The sequence below is a fragment of the Neovison vison genome, chromosome 4 (genome assembly GCF_020171115.1).
Source record: "Neovison vison isolate M4711 chromosome 4, ASM_NN_V1, whole genome shotgun sequence".
NCBI lineage: Eukaryota > Metazoa > Chordata > Mammalia > Carnivora > Mustelidae > Neogale > Neogale vison.
Window position 1 is genome coordinate 146,760,934 of NC_058094.1, and position 22,221 is coordinate 146,783,154.

The 22,221-nt window shown below is 38.6% G+C and overlaps 1 protein-coding gene and 1 pseudogene across 4 annotated transcripts in view; one reads left to right on the plus strand and one right to left on the minus strand.

The window, feature by feature from the left end:
- The window catches only part of MAGI2 (membrane associated guanylate kinase, WW and PDZ domain containing 2), a 1,353,147-nt gene that overhangs the window by 269,367 nt on the left and 1,061,559 nt on the right, over positions 1 to 22,221 (minus strand). The window lies entirely within an intron of this gene.
- Positions 10,149 to 10,451, plus strand: LOC122904756 (annotated as a pseudogene).

A 22,221-nucleotide genomic window follows, 5' to 3' on the forward strand; every position in this document is an offset into this window, starting at 1 on the left:
GAAAGACTTTAATAGGGGTTCTTCTCATTGTTTCTGCTTTCCTGCATTTCTATAATACAGGAATAGTATTTTGGATGGCAAAGACAAACGTAATATAATTCAGATGTAAATAAAAACAACAACAATTAATTTAAATAGTGTGGCAACTTTGCATTTCAGTATATTCAACACAAAGTGAAGTCTTTCTTTAATATCAAGAGATCTTTATCTAGGGTTCTGGATAAAATTCGGGGGTCTGTGAACTTGGATAAGAAACGATTAGATCTTTATTTTCAGTTACTTATAAAAGAAATATATGTATATATTATATATAATATATATATTAATTATATAAGAAATGCTTACAACAAATAACAGGAGCATTGTACCCCTAGGAATCACACATAGTTTCATATTATATTATAGTTTCTGCAGATGTCTTGAAATAACTTTTATGTTCATCACTACTGAAATTACAATAGTACTTAAATGTGCTGCTAGATCTTAGTATTTTTAAATTAATAAGGAATAAAAATGTTATTACATCACAAATTTGTGTTTGAAAAATAGTTAATAATATATCAACATCTTTGGTTTTCTATGATTTAACTTTATGCATTTAAAAACATTAGTCCCAGAAGAATCCAAAGGCTTTACCTGACTGCCAAAGACAATCATGGCTCAAAAAGTTTAGGGGCTTCTGTTGAATAAAGGCTGAAAACATCACCATACAGAAATTTGAAATTTCATGTTGTATCTCTCTGAATTTTTATGTGTGTGAAAAGTGAGCTTAGGAGATGTCTTCCACAGCCCAGGGTAACAATAGGTAATTAATATCCAGCCTATTCACAGGCAGAAATCAATACTCTCACTGAATAAAGGCATCAAAAAAATGGGTGGAAAAGTTGATATGCAAAAGCTACTTACTATACTTTTGAAATTGAAAACATGGTGAACACTGCATGAAGAAAGGAATTAATTCCCCAGGGAACATGGCAGAAATATTTTACATGGAAAGTCTTCAGACCTGAGAGCGACTGCATTAGAAACCTTCTACCTGTTTTGCTATGCATTTACAGGTTTTCTTTACTAAAAGCACATTATTTAAAGTCACTTGGAAAAGAATAACAAAATTTCACTTCCTATTTTTTTAATGGGGTTTTGCCTGCTCCTAACCGGGAGGTATGCTTATCACAAATGATCAGCATATTGACAGCTAAAATGTACTGTGCCCGTGTATTCAACACTTTGTCAGAACTAATTCTCACAATACCCCTAAAAGGTAGGTATCAGTGTTATGTCCATTTTAAAGATGCAGAAATTGAGGCTCAGATAGTTACAATGAATGAATGGTCTAGGGGTCAAAATGGTCATTGTGATTCCAGGCACCTGAGCATTTAATGACAATGCTGTATTTTCACGGATGCTGACAGAAAAAACAACAAGAACAAGAACAAGAACAACAACAACAACAACAACAAAACCAATCCCCGGAAGACAGAACAGTTCTGGCTTCTGTTGCTTTAGGATGTCAGCCCTGAAAGCACAACCTAAGAAAAATCTGGAGCCAGTAACCAGGAGCTGGAGCAGAAGCCAATGAAGGCAATAGCTTTCAAGAAAGATCAGTGAATTTCAGAGAAAACTTCCAAAGCACAGTCAGGCAGTGAATCTCCAACGAATTGTCTCTGACACAAATACTCTTAAGACACCCACAGCATAAACATATTCCCCAGAAGAACACTGTGCTAAAAATTCATCGACACACACAGTGGGTCCATGATTTGAAAAGTTAATAGGGAAAAGATCTTTCACACTCGAGTTTGTTTTTCCTTTCTCTCCTTGTTTCCTATTCACTCCTAGATTTAGTCGCATTAGTTGGCATCTTTTCATTTTTTCCTTTTGCCCAGTGAAGTCTTCTACTAACTTCCTGGGCATTCACTTCCAATATCAACCGTATCAACTTTATGCTACATTCTTACATTGCAAAAAGTAAGTGCGTTTAAATGAATGAAAGAATGAATACACCCAGAGAGAGAGAGAGAGAGAAAAAGAGAGGGAGAGGTATCTTTATATATATGGTGTATTGCTTAAGACCACGAGTTCCAGAGCCAGACTACAATACATTCCAGTCCTAGCCTCACTGCTTTCAGGCTGGGTGAGTTCAGGTAAGTTATTCAAACTCCCTGCACTTAAGTATCCCTAACTATCAAACGGGGATGATAGTAGCCTACCTATTCACAGGGTTATCATGAAGACTAAATGATCTTCAGACACTTAGAGCCCTGAGCACAGCACACAGTGAGAGCCGCCTGACTACAAGTGGCTGTTGCTGTCATATTTCCTAGACTACAAGCTTTGTCAGGGAGGAGAACATTTTACTTGCAATAAGTCAGAAAAAGACAAATACCATATGATTTCACTCTTACATGGAATTTAAGAAACAAAACAAATGAACATGGGTTGAGGGGAAAGAGAGGCAAACCAAGAAACAGACTTAACTACAGAGAACAAAGTGATGGTTGCTGGAGGGGAGGGGGTCAGTGGGATGGGTGAAGTGGGTGATGGGTATAAGGACGGCACTGGTTATGATGAGCACTGGGTGGTGTATGTAAGTGATGAACCACTAAATTCTACTCCCGAAACCAATATTACACTGTATATTAACTAGCTAGAATTTAAATAAAAAACTGGGGAGGAGAGCATTGATATTTTAACAATTATTGTATTCATAGCATCAAGCAAAGTGCCTGATACAAAACAGGTGTTCAATGAATATTTATTTAATTACAGTAAATAATAAGCTAATTCACCTATCCCTTACTATTTCTTCTGCTTTATTTTTAATTTTTAATTTTAATTTTTATTGTAACATATTTGACATATAAGAGTGTATAAATTCAAGATATACAGCATGTTAATTTGATGTATTTATATGTTGTATTTGGTTGCCTTTGTGATAATTAACATCTCTGTCACATCATATAATTATCATTTCTTTTTAGTGGTTGGAAGAATTAAGATCTAGTCTCTTAGCAAGATGGATGATCATCATACAATGTTGTTGTTTGCATTCATTATACTTGTATTAGATCTCAAAGACTTATTTATTACTCATGACAAGTTCGAACCCTAAACAACATCTGTCCTGTATAGTTCAGTTGAGAAGAGCATCAGACTTTTTATCTGAAGGTCCCGTGTTCAAGTCTCTGTTTCGGGATTAAATTTAGCTTTGTATGGGTGACTTAATAGTGAGCACAGCTATCTTCCACTTTAAATTTACTTTCTCTTTCATTTATACTCATGCAGCAGCCACAGTCAGTAGACAGAGGGAAAGTTCTCATTTTTATAATAAATGCCTTATTCCCAGCCTTAAAACAGAAAAACAAAACAAAACAATACAAAACAAAACAAAAGAACCTCAGAGAGCAGTTTTTCGTACTTAATTTCATTCCAAAACATCTAGGGAATTTAATTTGGTTGCCAAGTCTTCCAATCCAATGAGTATCTCAAATTTTAATGTTCTAATCTGCTGGCCAGATGACAAGACAAATACTTTCTGTGGAACATATCCCATTTGAGATCAAGCTATCGATGACTTTTAATGTTACTTTCTGTTCTCTCTCTATTCTGCTTGTGGGCTCCACAAAACCACACTGGTTTACTTTAGTGTAAATTACTATGAAGAGCTTCAGTTTGGTTCTCATTGCTGCCATCCATCCATCCATCCATTCATCCATGTTCATGAGAACCTACTACATCTCACACATGGTCCAAGGTAGAGGACACAGACGTAAAAGGAAAAAAAAACCCTCCCTCTCTTTAAGGAACTAAGTGGGTCACAAGGAAGTCAACAGGTAGTTCTAAACGTGTGATGGAAGCTGTGACGAGATAGGGAGAAGACTAACTCAGGCCAAGGAGGCCAGAAGGAGGACACTTGCTGGCAGAAGTAATATTTGAATTGAGTCTTGAAGTAGAAGTAGGGCTTGGCTTTGCTAAAAAACTCATTCTTTCTCCTACATCATCTGGATGTCCTCAAAGCATTGGAAACTCACCATATTCAAAACGGTAGTTATCATCACCTCTCTTCATGCCCCTTCCCATCCCCACATATTTATGGTCTCTCAGATGACAGCATCGAAACTCTCTTTGTCAACCTCATCCTCCAAGTCCAGTTGTTTGTAAAGTGCTGGGCAGTCAGCATTCTTCTCATATTACTCTTAGTCTTTCATTCACTTTTCTCTTTCAAATCCAAATGAGATTTTCAATCTTAACTCTCACAATTGTCCAGTCAATGTGGAAGTGCTTGGTGAATGGGAAAACGCAATGCAAATGTTAGTGGGTATGACTCTAATTAACACTAATTCTCTTGGTGATCCAATCTATTCCCACGGATTAAAATACCACCTCTTACCCTGAGAAGTTCCAAACTTATATTTCTAGCTCTGACCTTTCTCTTGAGATTCAGACCAAATATCCCATTGTCTACCTGGATATCTAAACAGCATTTCAAATTTATCACCTCCAAGACAGGCTCTTAATTCCTCCCCTTGTCCAATCTACTCCTTTCACATAGCCTTCCCCATCTCAGTTGATGGCAACTGCATTTACACAGTTGGTCTGGCCGAAATCCTTGAACTCTTCCTTGACCTCTCCCTTTTACTGCATCCATCTAGTCCATTAGTAAATCTTATTAACTCTACCTTCAGAAACGATCTTCAATCTTATATCTCCAGTGTTCTCACATCAGTCTTGGACTCTTGCCTTCCTATCGGTGTAGATCTGCTTCTGCTTTGCTATCATCTGTTCTCCACACCATAGCCTGGTGATGCTTTACAAAAGTCAGTCAGATTGTGTCACTGTTCTGTCACAAACAAACAAACCTACGTCTGCAGCTTTCCCTTTCACTCAAAATAAAATTCAGATCATCAGCAGGGCTCATGTTACCCTTCTGAACACTCTATCACTCTCCTCTTTAGTTTCTTCCACTCCAGCCAAGGATGCACCTGCTTTTGCCTCTGCTGTTTTCTCTGACCATAAAGCCCTTTTCTTACATAGTTGTGTGACTTCCTCCTTCCTTTTATTCAGGTTTGAATTTAAATATCACCTCCTTAGTAAAGTTATTCTCCTGCCTCCCCATAAAACAGCAACACATCAATCACTTAGCCACCTTGACCCTACTTTGTTTTTCATTATATTTTTTCATGCTACAAATATTTCTTGGCATAGATATTGTCCCTGGTACTGAGGGTAGAGCAGTAAACGAGGCAGCCAAAATGCCTTTCTTGCGTGGTGCTTACTTACCATGGGGGAGAGAGGCAATAAACAAATTAAAGAGCATGCCAGATGAAAATTCATTCCACGGTGAAAATCAAAGCAGAGAAGGGAGAATGGTGCTTGCTACTTAGTAAGGAATTCTTCCCAGATAGGGGCCTATTTGAACGAGGTCTGAAGGGGGTGAGAGAAGTGAGCCTTGGGAGTGTTTTGAAAATGAGTGTTCCAGGCAGAGGGAATGGCAAATGCAAAGTCCTGAGGCAAGATCATGCTTGATGAGTTCCCAGAGAACATCAGGAAGGAGAATGGGCTGGAATAGAGTAGCCCTTCTGCTATTACATGATAGATCAGTTTGTATTTTTATTTCCTATTTGTATCCATCAGATGGCTAGCTTTAATAGTGCAGGAGCCCATGTTTTTATTTTTAGATGTTTTATCTCAAGAATCCAAGTAGGGACTGGCTGCTTACAATAGGGACTCAGTAAATATTTATTAAATGAATTGTCATGCAATAACTTATTTCATTTCCTCCATTTAGGATGCGTCTCTGCCTTTCAAAAGCTTATTGTGCAAGACACAACTCCACTGTTACTGCTTTAATGAAATGTCACCTGGTTGGCCACCAGCTAAATGGCATTTCTGCTTCCTCTGGTGACTGTTTGTACCATCACTCCTACTGAACAGAGGACTCCGTGGGGTAGTGAGCATGGATGGCTCTTTGACTCTCCAGGGTAGGGCACCATGTGGAGCTGGTGCCTGATCATATGGGCCAATGATATCAATGAGTATCTGTTGAAGGAAGCCAGTGGTCTGATGATTTACCTTCTCCAATGATTTACCTTCTCCAATTGCTACAGAGTTCTATGAGAGTATACAAAGTAACTCAAGATCCTTAGAAGTTAGTCAGCATCTCAGAATTTTAAATCCCTTTTCCAAATAACAGAGTACCATGAGCTCTAACTTCCTTTGCAAGGGGAATTAGGGAAAAGGGACTCTTTTTGAAGGTCTCCCCTTTGCATTCTCCATGGTACTGTCTACATACGGGTTTCTTTTCCTTGCTATTTGGCCCATGATTCCCTGCCCACCCACCCACCCACCCCCACTTTCTAAGCATTCTAGATTGGTAATACAGTCATTTCAAAACTAAGAAAATTGTGAGAATTAGGCTAACATACTGTTTTAAATGTGAAATACATTTCTGATTATTTACAAATAAATGCAATGTAAAGGAAGAACTTATCTGTACCAGAAACAATGTGATATAACTTTTGTAACCATTCATCACCTTAAATGACCTGGCTTTTCAGAGACCAACAGTTCTGGCCAGGAAAAAAAAAATCACATTTTGGACAAATTGAATCAGAGAGTGTGAAAATACCCACTTGCAAATGGACTGGTGTGGTAACAAAGAGAAGACTCTGTGTGTTGCTGAACGGAGCTGAAGTGGATGTGCTAATGTAGTTTCACTTCATTGTTACCAAAGACTTGAAAGCCTTCTCTTTACTTAATTGAAAGGCTAATTAGCAGGTCTTCCTAAGGGCAAGCAAGCCCAAGTCAGATACTCTTTTATATCCTCCTCTCCCTCTAATCATCGGTTCTGTGAAAGACGAACAGAAGTAAAGTACGTCACAGGGCAGAATGAGGGCTGCATTATGTATTTTTCCTAGACGGCTGCCTTTAAGATAACAGCCCTTTGATAAGCTTATCGTTTCTTCAATTTAAACCCATTTTCACTTGGCTACTGCTTCACTAGGCGACACTGGTTTCTTGTCCACATTCCAACTATGGGCATAAAATAAAATGCCTTCCAGAGTGTACTTGCCTTTGAAACTGTCATCAAGTCATTTAAATAAAAGATATACTGCCAAATATTAATGAAGCTTATTAGTTAAATGCTATGATACAGAAGCTCCCCAGGATATAAAATTACGGTTTTATGCACTAATTTCAGCACCAAATGACTGCATTCTTCTTTTGCTGAAATCGTCAATGAGACTCTAAATATTGGAGATTCTGGGAAAGTGGAAAGAGTAGGCTATCCATATGCCACATTTTCACACGTTCATACTGGCCATTCCATACTGGGCATGAAGGCCAGCTCGATCTTGAATCAACAATTCACTTTAGGGTCCTGGGAGTCATTGGCATGGTTTTGGGAATAATGTTTACGTAAGACTAGTAGATTAATAGTCAGTGCCAAGTAATTTGCAACTGAGAAATTTCTAAATAATTTCACCCAAGTGTTTTAAATCCTATTTAAAATAGCCAAATGAGTAGAAAGATACATATGTCCAGTTCAGGTCCAAATGCTTTAAACTACCATTAGCATTCTTCCCAGGGTATAAAGTGCATCCAGGAAAATTAACTTTTGTTTCATCTTCATAATTTCTGTAATCATTAGGTAATGTCAGTTGAACTACATGAATATTAATCCCACATAAAGAAAAAGAAAGAAGACATTAACACTTAAATGTCATAGGTTTGTCTGTCAACTCTATAATTTTAGACAATTTTATATTCAAAAGACAACATTTATAAAATAAAGGCTAATTTTATTTGTGCTTGTAAAAAGATTTTATGTATTTCACCCATATTACAGTTATACAAGCTGTTAATTATGAAGACAGTTATTAGAAAAATGGGAAATGATTGCTCATCCTTTGGCTAATGAATTTCACTGGGGGCAAATACTTTGTAGCACTAAAGTGATGATATTACTTACTCTTTTCTAGACACTATATTCCCTTTTTGCCAAGTAGTAATTAGGTAGCTCATTAGGTTTACTTTTGAAGTTATCTATTGTGAAGTTCATGCTATATTCGTTGTGGCTCTGCATAAAAAATGCATGTGGGACTTCCCTGTGGATTTGGAGAGCTTATAATAGAGACTAGGAGCAGGAAAGGAAAAAGAAAAAAACCAACTTCATCAGACAACAAAACAGAAACACTAATACTGTCCAATAAAAAGTCAGAAAGGCAATAGATCAAATTTGGGATGGAATAATTAGAGGGGAAGGTCATTGTAGAACACAGAACTTGAGACAGACTTTGATGAATTTAAACACTGGGAAGGAGCTAATATCCTTCCAATTGGCTAAGAGTTAATAACCTGACTGATGAGTACATAGAGATTTATTATACTATTTTCTCTACTTCTGTATATGATTAGAATATTCCATAACAGAAAGTTTTAAAACTCCTTTTAGGAGTCACTAGAATGAGCAAAGATGACAAGTCTTTGAAGAGAAGGGTCCAGGTTGGCCAAAGCTAATAAGAAGGTATTTGAAACAGCTAAATAAGGTAAAAAGAGACAGTTAAAATGGCATCATGGGGTGCCTGGGTGGCTCAGTGGGGTTAAAGCCTCTGCCTTCAGCTCAGGTCATGATCTCAGGGTCCTGGAATCGAGCCCCACATGGGGCTCTCTGCTCCGCAGGGAGACTGCTCCCCACCCCAACCCCCTCTTCCTGCCTCTCTGCCTACTTGTGATCTCTATCTGTCAAATATATAAAAAATCTTTTTTTAAAAAAGGCATCAGATTTCTGAATAAGAGATATTTTAAAGATTTTATTTATGTATCTATTCGAGAGAAGAGGAGAGAGAGAGTGTGTGTGCAGAAGCAGGGGGAGGGGCAGAGGGAGAGGGAGAAGCAGAGACCAGAGAGTGTACCTTGGGGCTCAATCCCAGGATCCCTGAGATCATGACCTGAGCCCAAAGCAGATCCTTAACTGACTGAGGCACCCAAGCGCCCCAAGAGATACATTAGATAGGAGAATTAAAGACTTGAATTTGAATCAACTTAATGGGAATCAGGTGACTGGATCAAACAGAACTAAGCCTCACTTTAAATTTCTGGTAGTTTCATGTAATAAATTTCTAATATTCAGCATTTTTTTTCACTACGCCAGTGGTGAAATTCGTTGACAATGGTATTCTAATAGGGATGTTTTATAAGGGAACTTGATTTTTGCTGCTAAGACTTCCTTGGGAAGGCAATACCTAAGTTAAGTCACTATGGTCTAGATAGCTGGTTCTCAGCCCTTCTGGACATTCTGAGGACACCCTGAAATAGTCAGACTTTTAGTGATACTCAAACACTAACAAGAGAAATCCGTGTAAAACCAGATTGCCAGCTCATTCAATTATAACCCACTTTCAGTGAGGAGCACTCTCTTTTTTGCATTTCAAGGTATCTGGGAAAACAAAAGCTTGCTTAGGACATAGGGGTGGGAGAGCAAAGGATGGGGATAATCTTGAAAGACAAGGTATTCAGGCCACTGTGAGGCCAACTCTACCCATGTTTTAGACACACTGTCTTTCTGGATAGGGATGGATACATAGTAGTCTGTTTCTCTATGCCCTATTTTCTATGTTCACTGTTTTCTTCCTATACACAACTTTCCCCTTGGATGTTCCATGACTACAGTACACTGAGGTCCATGAAAATCTGAGACAGGGCATTTTGTGGGTGGCAATTTTCAAAGGGTGCCCTTTGAAAGTCAATATTCAGTGGAGCTAGATATCCACTATTTAGGGAACTATTCTAAGTTTTCTTCATATAATGTGCCCCAATCTTAATATATTTAAATAATCAGCTTTAGAATTATTATAGTCTATCTAATAATTCACTCACTCACTCAGCTTTCACTAGGTGCTATTATTAAGTTATTAAAATGCAGCAAGTTGTTAAAAATTATTTATTGAGGTCTTTCAATAGTGCAATGGAACCTGACCTGAGTTTGAGTTCTGCCTCATCACTTCTCAGCTGCATGACCTCTAGTAAGCTGTTTAACCTTATGAGGCTCAGTTTTTAATTTTGTAAAATAGATTAATAGCAATACTATTCTCATTGAATTGTGAAAAGTAAATGAAATACTTTATGTCAAAATGCTTTGCAAAGGAGCGGCAGCGGCGACCGCAGCGGTAGAAGCAGCAAAGTATCTGTGTGCAGCTTCAAACTGGGAAGAAGATGCTAATTAAAGTGAAGACGCTGACCGGAGAGGAGATTGAAATTGACATTGAACCTACAGACAAGGTGGAGCGAATCAAGGAGCGTGTGTAGGAGAAAGAGGGAATCCCCCCACAGCAGCAGCGGCTGTGGAAAACATGAATGATGGGAAGACAGCAGCTGATTACAAGATCCTAGGTGGTTTTGTCCTCCATCTGGTGTTGGCTCTGAGAGGAGGAGGTAATCTTGGGCAGTGATGGACCTTCCCTCCATTTTACCTCCTCACCCTGTCTCTCAGAATGAGGCATCATATATCCTTTCACTCTGTGGGACACCAGATCCCCTGCCCCTTCTCCTGGATGCCCAGCTTTGTTTGGTGGGAGACCGTGAGGACCCCAGGATGCAGGGCCCTTGCTGGCTATTGGGTTTTGGTTTGCAGTCCTGTGTGCTTCCCAACTATGGCCATGTCCCTAGTTGTCCATAAAATATTTCCTGACCTCCTGGAAAAAAAAAAATGCTTTGCAAAGTGTAACGTAGGTAATAAATGTCTGTTAGTATTACCATTATTATAAATGTAGTAGTCACAGAAGTAGTAACATTTGCCTTTTTGTGTGCTCCATTAGTGTTTGCTGGAGCAGTTCTATGATCCTTCCTGCTTATTTTCTTAATCTTCTATAAAAATTTAATAATATATATATATCAGATTTTAAGTAGCTAAAATAAGTCTTCAATTTATCACCTTAATTTTTCAATATGCATTTTTAAAATTAATTAATTAATTTTTAATAAACATATATGTATTTTTTCCCCAGGGGCACAGGTCTGTGAATCGCCAGGTTTACACATTTCACAGCACTCATCATAGCACATACCCTCCCCAATGTCCATATCCCCACCACCCTCTCCCATCCCCCCTGCCCCCAGCAACCCTCAGTCTGTTTTTTGAGATTGAGTCTTTTATGGTTTGTCTCCCTCCCAATCCCATCTTTTTTCATTTTTTCTTTTCCTACCCCCCAACCTCCCCACGTTGCATCTCCACTTCCTCATATCAGGGAGATCATATGATAGTTGTCTTTCTCCAATTGACTTATTTCGCTAAGCATAATACCCTCTAATTCCATCCACGTCTTCACAAATGGCAAGATTTCATTTCTTTTGATGGCTGCATAGTATTCCATTGTGTATATATACCACATCTTCTTGATCCATTCATCTGTTGATGGACATCTAGGTTCTTTCCATAGTTTGGCTATTGTAGACATTGCTGCTATAAACATTCGGGTGCACGTGCCCCTTCAGAGCACCACGTTTGTATCTTTAGGATATATACCCAGTAGTGCAATCTCTGGGTCATAGGGTAGCTCTATTTTCAGTTTTTTGAGAAACCTGCACACTGTTTTCCAGAGTGGTTGCACCAGCTTGCATTCCCACCAACAGTGCAGGAGGGTTCCCCTCTCTTTCAATATGTATTTTAAAAGTGACATCAGCTCTGCTATTTTAAATTCTTTAATAATTGCTGGTGTAGTTTTATTCCTTTGATTCTAACTTCTTGAATAGAAGAACACTGACCAGACCCTGACACATTAAAAGTGGTGTTTATAAGATCTTATTTGGTTGGAATAAAGATGCTGGGAGTAGAGAAGAGTGATTAATCCAAGTGTAAAATGACAAGGATCTGGACCAAGGTGGAACACTGAGAAGTAACAAAACTTAATGAATTCAAAATAGAACCACAAAATCTGAGAGGCTCAGTGGCAAAGTTAAATTAGACAATGAGAGACAAAGGTTAAATTACCAGTTAATATTGATTCCATGAAGAATGGTAATATCAGTGATAGAAAGAGGGTATTTGAACAAATAAGCCATTTTGAGAAGGGGACACAGCCCAATAAACAGACTTTTGTTTATGACATGTCAGCGTTTGAGATGATGTTGATGGAGTATTCTGTTGGTCGTATCTTAAAGGCAACTGGAAATATGGAAACATAATCAAAGATGAACATGAAGCTTTAAGTGTGATAAAGTGAAAAATAATGATGACGGCTAATAACGAATGACTTACTATGTGACAGGTACTGTTTTATGTGCTTTCAAAGTGCCACCTCATTCGATTTTTACATCAAATAGTATCCCTAGTTTGCTGATGAGAATCACAAGGTACAGAGAAGCTAAATATCTTGCCTTACCTGACACAGCTAACAAGTAGCTTAGGATCAGAATGGGTGAAATCTTTCAGGAAATACAGACAGAAGAAGAGGAGGCTGAATGAATGGTAATCCCCACGGGCAGTGAGAAGGTAAGAGAGCGATTCCAGCAGCACTTGAAGGGGTGGGAAAGGGGGGTCCGCTGCTCAGTGTCACAGAACAAGGAGGGTGTGGTCTGCAATGTTAAATACTTCTCAGAGTTCAAGAACAGTGAATCAAGGCCTCAGGATTTGGCAGACAGATGAGACCAGAGGCAGGGTAGAGCGGTGGTTTCGGAAGCCAAACCGCAGAGGATCAAGGGGCTGGATGCGAGGAGAGGAAAGTCATAGGTATCAAGAATTTTTCATGGTATTTGCATATGGAAGGTCACGACAAGATGATAGAGATAAAAGGGACAACTGAAACTTTTAGAATTAGAACTTTGGCTTACGCCCAAGTTCATGTCAAAAAGGAGGCAAAGATGAGGGCATGTAGTATCCTTTGAAACATAAATCCAGAGGTAGAATACCTTTGTGAGCGCTCCCATACTCGAAAAACGTTCTGGCTTTCTTTCGAACTTTAAGAAGTCAGTATGCAAACTCTTGGCACTTTTTACAATTTCTTTTTTTTTTTTTTTTTAAGATTTTATTTATTTATTTGACAGAGAGAGATCACGAGTAGGCAGAGAGGCAGGCAGAGAGAGAGAGGAGGAAGCAGGCTCCCTGCTGAGCAGAGAACCCGATGCAGGACTCGATCCCAGGACCCTGAGATCCTGACCCCAGCCGAAGGCAGCGGCTTAACCCACTGAGCCAGTCAGGTGCCCCTTTTTACAAATTCTTAATTTGCTAAAGGGACGGAGGGACCTCCTAATCTGAACACAGTATTACATGAAATGGGAATTTACATACTGGCAAACAGAGCAAACTGAGCTGAAATGGAAAGTGTGGTTGAAAATCACACACTAATAAAAAGTTGTAAGTTTTGGTTTCAAATGCTAATGTTTTTTCTTAAGTTAAAAAACAGAAACATTTAATGTGGATGTAGAAATGTAAGGGTCTATTTAGCCAGAGCAATTATATCCGGTTCAACAGTGATTTTGTTGTTGATGCAATAAAACTTAAACTGACCCTGCATCTCCCCCACTCCCCCCAACCCCCGGAACTTACTTAAAAGCACATCAGGGAAACCAGTCCCAGGTAACAAAGCCCAAATACAAGGGTGGGTCAGGCCAGGTGGAGATATCCAATCAGTGGGGGGCACATACTGTTTCCCTAGCTACCTAGGAGTGTGGGTCCCGCCTTTTGGGCACCAATTCTGACCAAGGTGGTAGGATAGCTCAAATATCTACTAGGGTAAATTGTAATTCAATTGGCCACACGTGTGTGACCTAGCATGACTGTGCAGCTTTCTCTGTGTGTTACAATCTCACTGGCCACCTCTGTGTGGTGGGGCCCAACCACATGGCCTTTGCTCTATAAAAGTTAGTCTGTAAGGCAGGGAGGGGTTGCCTCTTTGTAAGAGACAGCCCCCGCTGGTTGGTTTGATTCTTGATGCTTGGCGCGAAATAAAGCTTTTCTTGACCTTCACTTTGTATCAGTCTCGCTCCTTTGATCATGGACCCATTATTGGGGGACCTAACAGAAATACTAAGTAAAATTTAGGCATTTTAATGATTAGGCCTAGATTTCTTATGTAGCAGAAACATTTATTTCTGCAATGACTATAGGTAAATTGTCAATTTTAGATACTTCCAAAAGTACCACAAAAAAATTGTTCAACCACAGAGAAAATAAAACACTTGGGTATATTTTGGCCAATGAAGGGATGATTTGGAAACAAGGCTTAATAACATAAAAAAATTCAAATTTTAGGGGTGCCTGGGTGGCTCAGTGGGTTAAGCCTCTGCCTTCAGCTCAGGCCATGATCTCAGGGTCCTGGGATCGAGCCCCACATCTGGGCTCTCTGCTCAGCAGGAGTCTGCCCACCCCCCGCCTGCCTCTCTACCTACTCGTGATCTCTCTGTCAAATAAATAAATAAAATCTTTAAAAAATTCAAATTTTATCAATGTAGTTGTCAATTCAAAACATCAAATATGCATTTCCAACTTGAATGATAAAAAATAGGAACAAAGATTCCAATACAAAGTAAATATTAAAATCTAATTACGTATGTAGGCAAAAACATAAAAATGACATTTTAATAAAAGAAATGGGAATTCTGCTCTTGGTGTAAAAAAAAAAAATGTCAAGATGAAATCAGTGGAAGAAAAAGTATCCATGCTTTTGTGAATTATCATGTGCCGTGGCAGGCAGGGTGTTTATTTACTTTTCTTAATTTAAGGCTGTATCCACATATCCAAAACAGCACTTCTTTTTTCAGAGACAAAACAAAACAAAACAAAACAAAACATATGCTTATTTGTTATTATATAAGGTCCTCTGGTACCACAGTGATTTTTTTTAGAATGACGTTTAAAAAAATTATTGTATTTGTGACCTAAAATAAATTACAGAAGGAAAGTTAAGGGACTGGGAGGTCTAGAGACATGAGTTAGCATGGAGACATGAATCAACCTATACTAAATTAACCCATCCTAAGATGCTGTTCACTTTGAAAGACTGCTCGTTCCCCACTTATATTAAAAAGAGCAACTGAACTCTATGTTTCTATAACATTTGTTATCCAAATAAAGTCTTGTGCATAATAGTTCAAAGATCAGTTGCTTCTATAAGTGACAGTTCATGAACATCCCTCTGCCTTAGATGGTGTAAGTCCAGCAGAAGACTTCAAAAGGTAGCTTAGGAGCCACATAGAATGTTCTCAGGATGCACAGTATTGCTATGGACGTTTTGTTACATAACATGTATTTTATAATGACATATTAATAGCACTTAATGCATATTAAGTATTTAAAGATTTTATTTTTGTGAGAGGGAGAGAGAGTGCGCGCACATGCAGGCAAGAGCAGGGCAAGGGGTGGCGGGAGAGAATCTCAAGCAGGCTCCCTGCTGAGCATGGAGCCGAACCCAGGGCTCAATCCCAGGACCCTGAGATCAGGACCTGAGCCAAAGTCAGACACTTAACCCACTGAGCCACCCAGGTACCCCACATATTTACTAATGTCTCTTTATTGCTTTTCACGACTACCATGGCTTCAGGCTTACAGCTCTCTAGAAACAGGTCGAAAGAAAGGAGGTTGTATTATAGGATTAAGAAGGCAGACCAATGGGAAATGTTCATTTCCTATAAAAATAATTTAAGTCTTGACATTGGCATATTACCTATGGAGTTAAAAAAAAATACCTCAGAAGTAGCAATTCTGATTTGTTGTGCATGTTTGTGTGGTGGTGATGGGAGAGGAAGCAGGATGGACACAGAAGAACAATGGAACTTTGTAGGACGGAGAATTTGCCAAGGAATTATTATAATATCAAGAAAAGAAAAATGCAAAGAGAAAGAAGGTCCAGTGTGACAGTATGAAGATGGACTTCAGTTATAATACGAACTGACCACAGCCAGCCCGGGAGAGCAATGATCCATAACTTAGAAAGTTTAGAATTGGCTCTATTAGTAACAGTTTATCGGTGTTAACAAGGGGCATGTCCAGACATGGCCTCCTGGCCTCTGAGTTTACTTTTTTCAGTCTGCTGCCTTTTGCTTGGTAACTTTAGCCATCATTCTTTGCTCTTTCAATTATAGTGATTGTGTAGTGTGTCCAAGTCATGCTGTGGGATAATTAAACATTTTATGTCATTTTTAGGCTATATAGTATCTTGTGCATGTATTCATTAGAAATCATAAAATGAGGGGCGCCTGGGTGGCTCAGTGGGTTGAACCTCTGCCTTCAGCTCAGGTCATGATCTCAGGGTCCTGGGATCGAGCCCCGCATCGGGCTCTCTGCTCAGCGGGGAGCCTGCTTCCCCCTCCCCCTCTGCCTGCCTCTTTGCCTGCTTGTGATCTCTGTCAAGTAAATAAATAAAATCATAAAAAAAAGAAAGAAAGAAAGAAATCATAAAATGAGCTGACTCTGCCTTTGTTGGGACTTGTGTTTTGATTCTCTTGGACTGTATTCAACATATTGTGGCTGTTTCTGTTAGAGGACAGGACACCAATTCCCAGAGTTAATTGCTGGTCATACCCCTTTATCGTGAATGAACTTCATCCAGTTTGCTGATTTGGGCATGTCATTTAAAGGCCACAATTTTAGGCTGTTATTAAACCAACATTTGTAATTTTGTGGTTCACAATTGGCCATTTATATGATTTTAGAATTGGAGAGGACCTCGGGCATAATCTAATCATCATACTACTGGGCAGAGGACACTGAGGCAAGAAAATAAGAAGTTACTTTCCCAAGTTTCCGAGTCAACAGTCCTGTTAGCACTTTCTACCATCTCCCACTTGTAATTAAGTGTTCTGCATTTTGATTTCACACAACTAAGTGAAATCATTAAGTAATGTGAGCCAGTATTAAGTGAGAGACATCATCTGGGATCTGGACATCTGTGTGCTGAAGTGTTAACTCATATCCAAAATGAATCACATTAGCGGGCATATACTTGGCAGGGTTGCATATTTTGCCATTTTCTCAGAAATACGAGTTGATGATGGAGTTCATATACTCTGTCATTCCTTTCATTTCTCAAAAGCACTGCTTTCTATAGAATGTGGTCATGCCATTCATACAAGGCTCTTCCTTGGAGAATTTCAAACACTGATCAGGGGTATTATTACTAGCCCATTGAGCCCAACCAAATCACATAGTTCCTTGCTCACATACACACATCAGTAATTATAGGCCTGGCAAAGACTGGACATTATGCCAGAAGCTAGTTTTAAAGGATATTATCATTCTCAGCCAATTAGCTCAGACTCCATTATATTCAGAATTATACGCTGTTCAAATAAGGATTAAATGTATATGAACAGGCTAAGAAATTAAGTCTTTAAAATCAGGGGTCTTTTTTTCCCCTCTTCTGATTCTACTTCATTTCTGTCTTATTCATTTTACGGTAGTAAGTATTTCACTTGGGAATTAGGTAGCAGGTATACAAACATGCTTTCCACTTACAGGAAGAAGCTATGGTTCTCTTTCTCTCCCTCTTTCTTCCTTTCTCTTCTTTCTTCTCAGTATTGATTTTGCTTCACCTCAACAATTTCCTATACTTTCCTCGACTCACTCCAAAATATACTCTTCTTTGAAACCTCTTCCACGATGGAAGATTTGTTATTTCTACAATCTATCACAGTAGATACTTTGTTGCATGAGGGGTATCTGGGTCTGGGCACTTCCACACATACGGCCTGGGTTGCCTGCTGAGAAGTTTCTTAGCAGTCTATCTGTGTTATGAGTGATAGAGAATTATCTGTGATACTTTGCCATTCCCCCCCCCCTTTTTTCAGTTTTCGAAGTTAGTATTATCATGAAGGTTTTAGAGTTTCGTTAATAAGTATACATCCATAGTTCAATTAATCTATCAAGGACATAAGATTTCACTTAAATATTTAAGTATATTTTAAAAAGATATTCAGGAATGGACAATACATTCTAATTACATCCCTTGTTCATATTGCTAAGAGCCGAATCTCTTTCACAAAGTGTCCATTTATTCCCTACAGCTATTACTTTGGATGGAAATGCTTTCAGATACAAAGTTGTCTCTACTTTTTTCCATATTTCAAGGTACATTGCAAGCAATGAATAAAAGCTTATATTCCTTTTTTTCCATCAAATTTTAGCTCAGTAATGACACTGGGTGCACAAAAATAAGCACTCATCTTTTACATTGCATTTTTTCCTTTTACATTGAGGAGATTATAGATAAAGCTCTTTAAACATTCTGAGATCCTTAAGCTGATTTCTATATGACCCCCAAGTGGTGTTAGGGAGACAAACCATAAGTGACTCTTAATGATATTTTCAGAGGGAATGCCTTACTTAGCTAGCAAGAAAAAGAACTCTGTAATCCTTGGTGTATCTATCATAAAAGAGGTTAGCAGTAGAAATTTTTTAGCAACTCTATCAGTAAACACAGAATTCACCTATCAATGGGAAGTGAATAATTTTTGTTTTTTTTCTGTCTACCTTAGCAGATACTGTCAATTAAGCTAAATAAAGCTCCAGAAGAAGCCAAGGTAAACTTGGTTGCGAACCAACAGGGATTCAACTAAGAAGAAGAAAATGTGAAACTCTTTTTATTAAGAATTTCAGCAGAACTTAAAGTTGAACCCCAGAGTGAGCAGATACTGTTAAATCCCTATAGATTTTATAAACTACATAGGATAGCAGATGAGTAATCAGGGATTCTGGCCCCAGAATTGATAAACTCTGAATCCTGGAGCTTCATTGTGTGTGTGTTTCCCTTACCTATATACTAGGTAAATTATACTTTCCCTAGTCTTGCTTCGTTCATGATTCTCCAAGGAATACTCAGCTTTCCTTAAACAGTTTTGAGACACTCATAAAAGTTCCACATACGAATTATTTGCTTTACTTTTTTTTTTCCCAAATGGCATACTGCATCTTTTTTTTTTTTTTTTTTGTTTCCACCAACTGTCAGCTCTTTTGGAATTGAACAGTGCTGCATAAAACAGCTACTGCATATTGATTTTTTTCTTTTACATGTATTCAGGCTGATTTTCCATTCTATAGGTTAGTGGCTTAGCTATTATACTCTCGTAAAAAGAAGAACTCTTCAAGGGTTGAGTGAAAATTCATTTGTCCTTCTTGCTTTCTTCTTGCCCTCCGCAGGGGAATTTTCACTCTACTGAGCTTTCAGAAGATGTATTGTTATACCCTGCCGAGCCAGAACAGGAGACTATGGATGATTAAATACCAACAGTGTCCTGTTTCTGTACTAAACATGGAATTAGCCATTGGCCTCCACCTAATGAGCCTATAATCTAATTAGACAGATTGACAACACCCAGAAGGGAAAAGATAAGAAGGCACATCAGCACAGTAGGTTAAAATGGAGAAAATGGCATATTAAAATATTCAGAAATGTAAAATCATCATAAAACTAACTTACAACTGAAGCATATTTTGCAGTTTCCAAAATATTTCTTATAGTCACCGTGTTATTTATCCCAGTAAATGCCAGAGGTCTACTGGGCAAAGCTACCCAATATATAGTTGGGTCTCAACACATGAACAGAGTGTGATGCAAATCTCTGTATTTCACTGTAACGACACTCTTTGTGTGACTAATTTTCCTCCGAAGACCTCATTGTTCACTTCAACATCTTACATATGTGAGCAAAGGACATTCAGACTTTTTCCTTTAAGCAAAAGAAATATAACATGTTTGGATTGGTGTAAAAACCTCAAGGATGTTTCCAGGTCCTCTGTTGTCTTAAGAAGACATCAAGTTTCTTGGGACCACTTCCTCAGTAATACTACATGCCTTCATCTGTCCCATACTTGAAACTAAATGAAGTCCCAAAGTGCTTCTCTAGGGGAAATAGTTTGGAATTAGGAGCCTCAGAGACCTGCCTTGGAATCCTACTTCATCACTTACCCCTTGGGCTGATTATGTCTATTTTATGGGTTCATAGGTTTCCCTTCACAAAACATAGTTTCATTTGAACCTCAATAATCATGTGAAATTTTCCTAGGACTCTAAGTTCTCTGTTTAGACAACTTGGTTTTCTAAATGACATACTTAGAAAAATTATAGGATAGGTATTCTTGTTCCAAGAAGCTTTGAAACACCTTTAGTTTAATACTTCTTAATACCAGATACCATTTATTGATAAAACAAAACAAAACAGCACAGCTTCTATATATATTTACTGGCTCCACTCCCTCTTGAAATCAGTGGGGTTTGGGGGCAAAAAACTGGGTCATATGGCTAGGGAAAAAACCATGATATTATAAAATATTATTCATTCTCTGTATTGACTTTGAATTTTCCTTTTATCTAGCCAGACAAGGGTATATGAGATGTGTGTACTAGGGTATATAAAGGAACAGTGAAAAGGGAACAGATTTGTTTTTCTTCTACCTAGTACTTTCCCTCAATGTCTTTATTAATAAAAAATACAAAATGTTTTACAGATTAAATTCAACACACACACACACACACACACACACACAATTCATGAAAACCAGGGTCAGGGGAGTGGGTGGGAATAAAGAGAAGGCAGGTAGAGAAGGGGTATCGTGATAATGCCCCTCAGAGATGGTGACTTTGAGTCAAATGGTTCAACCTCCAACCAGAGCAGAAATACTTGAGAAGTGATTAATCAGACTCTGGTAAGACTTCCAATTCTGGGGAGCTGACTATTCTAGAAAGTAGTAGCACGGTAGTCAAATAGGGGCTTGAATCTCAACCTTATCATGTACTAGTGGTGTGAGCTTGGGCTAATTAATCAACGTTTCCGAACTTGTTTCCTTGTTTGTAAAATAAGAATAATTATCTCTATTCCACCAAGTTGCTATAGAGATTAAATCAGATACTATATATTAGGAGTTTGGCACATTGCCATTAAACTCAAAGAACGAATATTATTATTAGACAACCCAGCACTGTCATTAAGCTATTTTTTTTTTTTAATAATGAATCAAAATCTGTCTCTCTATAACTTTCACCCATTTGCGGTTGGTCTCCCATCTGGAAAAACCCAGAAGAATTTGATGGAAGACAAAGCTGCTGCTTCTTCCTTTTGGCAGCTAATCAATGACTGAAGCACTTTGCATCCTCTCTATGTTGCAGATTTTAGCATATAATTCTTTCCCTTTCCCATCCCACCGAGTTGTTGACAAGTATGAACTTTGCTGGCAATACAAAATAAATCTTACTGCTACCACTTCTCCCTGAAAAAAATAAAAAATTAAAAAGGAAATCATAAAACATGCCCCAAAGGAAATACAAATTATGAAGTTAAGAACTTAATTGTCTCTGAGCAATTGTTCAAATGCATGTAGATACTGACTCTTAGAAACATAAAACTTATAGAAGCCTTGTTCACCATATTACCTAAATTAGCCTCAATTCCTTATGACTAAGGAGTTATTAAAACATCCTTTATTTAAAAGATTTTTATTTATTTATTTAGAGACAGAGGGAGATAGCAATAGAAAGCAGGAGTGAGAGGCAGGGAGAGGGAGAAGCAGACTCCCTGATAAGCAGGGAACCCAACAAGGGGCTCGATCCCAGGACCCCAGGATCATGACCTGAGCTGAAGGCAGATGCTTAACTGAGTCACTCAGGCACCCCTGAAACATTCTTACTAGGTTGAAACACTCCAAACTCACTTCTTCTGTGTTAATGGCATCACAGTCCACCCAGCTCCTCCAGCATGAAACCCAAAGAAGCAAATGTAGTTAACTGTCTTCACTCATCTCATTCAGTCTGACAAGAAGGAGCACTGTCCACATACTTCCCATTTCATTTCCTCTCCTCCTCCTGTGGTTGTGAGAGCAGAGCTTCCAAAAGATGAATGCCCAGCACGCAGCAACCTGGCAGCGAGTAAGTGAGGGCACTAAATGCTAGTGCCTCACTCTCTCCTGGCCTCTGATAGCCAGCAGCTTCTTCCCACTCATGGAGCCCAGCGGGAAGCTCTAAGACAAGGAAGCTAAATGGTGGTGTCCATAAAGGGCACCAGAGAAGGTGGGTTTTGGGAGGCACACGGAAGAAATACTGAACATTTCTTAACTTCTCTTCTGATTCCTGTCTCTTTTTCTACAATTCATATATTACCCGGACTCTAGATCTATTGTTCTAAAATGCACATTTGATGAGGTTACAGCCCTGCTTGCAAGCCCTCTGTGACTCCTAAGTTATTTTATAGTTTCCTTCCCTATTAAGCTCCTGACAGCCTTTCCCCTCAACTTCTAGT